Source organism: Melanerpes formicivorus, unplaced genomic scaffold (genome assembly GCF_026170545.1).
Source record: "Melanerpes formicivorus ecotype bairdi unplaced genomic scaffold, bMelFor1.0.p_v2 SCAF_288, whole genome shotgun sequence".
Taxonomy (NCBI): Eukaryota; Metazoa; Chordata; class Aves; order Piciformes; family Picidae; genus Melanerpes; species Melanerpes formicivorus.
Window position 1 is genome coordinate 124148 of NW_027142640.1, and position 3009 is coordinate 127156.

Sequence of the window (3009 nt, forward strand, 5' to 3'; positions counted from 1 at the left end):
GACACAGAGAGAAATAAGGCTGAGTCTGGAAAGCAGGCTGGGTTCTCACACCCCTGGGCCTCACTAACAAGAGAAGGACAGTTCTGTGGGATTGGCAGAGGACCAACAGGAACAATACAAGACAGATGACATGGGGACTGCAATGTTGTTGAAAGGACAGGAGGTGGCAGCAAAGACCAAGACATGGAAGGACTTTGTCTATCAAATAAGTTTTTATCCTTCTAATGCCTGTGTGTTACTGAGTCCTAGATAAGGACCATGGTTAACCATTTCAGCACAGGTACATTTTGGAGCTATCATTCCATGTCCATGCAGGTTAGTGAAGGATACTGCTGTATGGCTATGGGAGGCACTGAGTTTGATTTCCTCACTTCACATTCAAGATCCTCCCAGGACCCCTCAAGGACACCTCCCTGAAGTGGGCACATGGCTTCATCCCTGGCCCTGGGGAAGAAATGTCCCCAAAAGTGGCCTTTTGGGACAGAAATATCAAAGGAAAACCAACCAAAGACAATACTTTATTAGGGTTGGGGTTTCCATTCTGATTAAGCATTATCCTTGGGATGAGGTTTTTCTTTTACCTCTAGGAAACCCAAAGTGTTGAGGAACAAACAGCCAAATCCCAGCCCAGCTGCAGTGGTGGCACCAGCTGTGCTGACTCAGCACTGTCATAACTCTCCTCAGCACTGGTTGGTGCTGGGAAGGGCAGGGGCACATTTGCTTCTGAGGAAAGAAGGTGTAAAAGGCCTGCTGAAAAAGGCCCCCCGGGGGGGGGTCATGTTTGGCCTGGCTGTGCCGGGGTCGGTGTATTGCTGTGTCCCCTGGGGCACACTGGTCACTGGCGTGGGGGTGAATATGCCAGGTGAGGGAGGAGCTGCAGATGAAGCCCTTGCTGCAACCTGTTCAGGTAAAGGGCTGGCACCGGTGTGGGTGCAGCGGTACTGGCTGAGGGTGGCCACTTGGGTGGAGCTCTTGACTGAGACAGCTCAGAGGTGCAGATGCTTCTGGCTGTGGACGCAGCAGTGCCGGATGAGGTTGGAGCTGAGGGTGAAGCTATTGCCCTAGTCCCCACAGACAGAGGGCTGGGCACTGAGCTGGGGGCAGTGGGGCTTTACCGACGCCAAGATGGATGGTAAGCTTTGCCCACCCTCAGGGCACTGATGTGGCTGCTTGGGTGGCACAGAGGGGTTGACAAGGGTTTGCCCTCTTCCTCCTCTTCATCTTCCTCCTCCTTTGGTTCATTCTTCTCCTATTCCATATCCTAATCTTCTTCCCCATCATCACCTTTGTCTTCCTCCTCCTCCTCCTCCTAATCCTCACATACTTCATCCTTCCTGTCCTCATCCATGTCTTCATCAACCACTTCTACTATTTCTCAAGGGTGAGCTTTGACTCCTCCAAATTATTCTTCAGGTGATATTTCTTCACCAAGATCTTGTCCAGGTCCTTCTGGGAGGCCATGCTGCTGAGACGAATGGTCACCCTTGTGCTCTTGGGCAAATCCTTGGGGACCAAGTGACTGAGAAGTAAGGACACTGTGTGTGACTTCTTGCAATGGAGGGATCAGAGCCCTAACTCCTGTGCTGAGTCCCCTGGTTGTAGTGCTGATGGGGCTGACACCCCCAGGGCATAGCCATCCCAACCATCCCCCTCTGGCCATGCAAGTGATACCTGACCACCTGGAGCTCAGGGAGGTGAACTCCTAAATTCCCATCACAACCAATGACCCTCAAAGCTCCACAAGTGGTGAAGTGTGGTTTGGGAGGAGGGTCTGGAGAAGGTTGGGAGGTGCTCAGGGGTCAGCTGGAGCCTGGGATCTTGCTGCTGTCCCAAAGTTGGGTTCTTGACCTTCTGGCCTGTTCCAAGGAGCAGATCTGCAAACTTTGCTCCTCCCCAGCACAAAGGAGCAGGGCTGATGGCGAGAAGAGCAGGATATGACCCCAGGCAGACAGAAGCAAAGGGTTCAGAGGAGAGGACTGACCTACAAGGAATGGCTCAGCCCTGACCAGGGCTCACCCAGCCTTACTCTTCTCTCCCTATGGCTTTTAGGTTGGTCACTTCCTGCCAGCTCAGTGCATCTGTGCTTGGATCATAGCCAACAGGGAGGTGATAGAAAACTTTGGAGGTCAAAACCTTCAGGGTCTGTGCAAGTGGCAAAAGATTCCAGGATGATTCAGCATCCAAGGTTCTCCAGCTCAGAGAAACACCTGATGAATGTCAATGATCTCCCCCTCCAAAAACAGTGACCCTAAAGCCAGAGCCTTGGAGCTCTCCTGGACCACAGCAGCTGTGTCCAGCATCTCCCCCAGTCAGACATCTCTCAGGCACAACCTGCACCAAGGGTCAGCACCAAGTCAGACTTCTCCAGGCTCAGTTCTCATCCTCTGAGAATGCTGAAGCTTTGTGAGTGCTTGCCCCAAGCTCCAGCAGAAGGAAACTGAACTCCAGGGCAGCCTCTCTGCCAGCCACCTCTCCACCTCTCTGTGTCTTTGGACAGACACCTTTGCTGTCACCATGTTGGGGGACTCTATGTCCACTAGAGGCAGCCAGCTCTGTCCCTGTGTCTGTGCTTCGTGCTGCTCTCCAGGCACAGCCATAGAAAGAGGTTTGAATTCAGGATTGGTTCATGAGGAAGGGCTGCTAGGATCCAACCTTTTCATCTGCTCACTCTCAGGAACTCTTGACTGCCTGAGAAATCACAGCCATGGCAGAACTTGTTGGCTTTGCCTCATCCTTGTGGACAGGCAAGCTGCTGAGAGACAGCTTGTGCTGAGCAGATGGTTCCAGAGGGCTTGGATTGCTGAGGCAACTTTCTCAGCCTTGGCTTTGCTCTGCTTCCAAAGAGCAAAAATTCTTCTGTGGCTGTGTGCAGGCAGCTCTCTAAGGAGAGCAGGGGGCAGCTGGTGCCATGGAGCTGTGAGCTCCAGCTGCAGAGAGCAGTGGAGAAGTCTGATGCAAGGAGCAGGGTGTAAGGCCCAGGTGGGCAGTGACTGCAATGGGGAGGTTGGG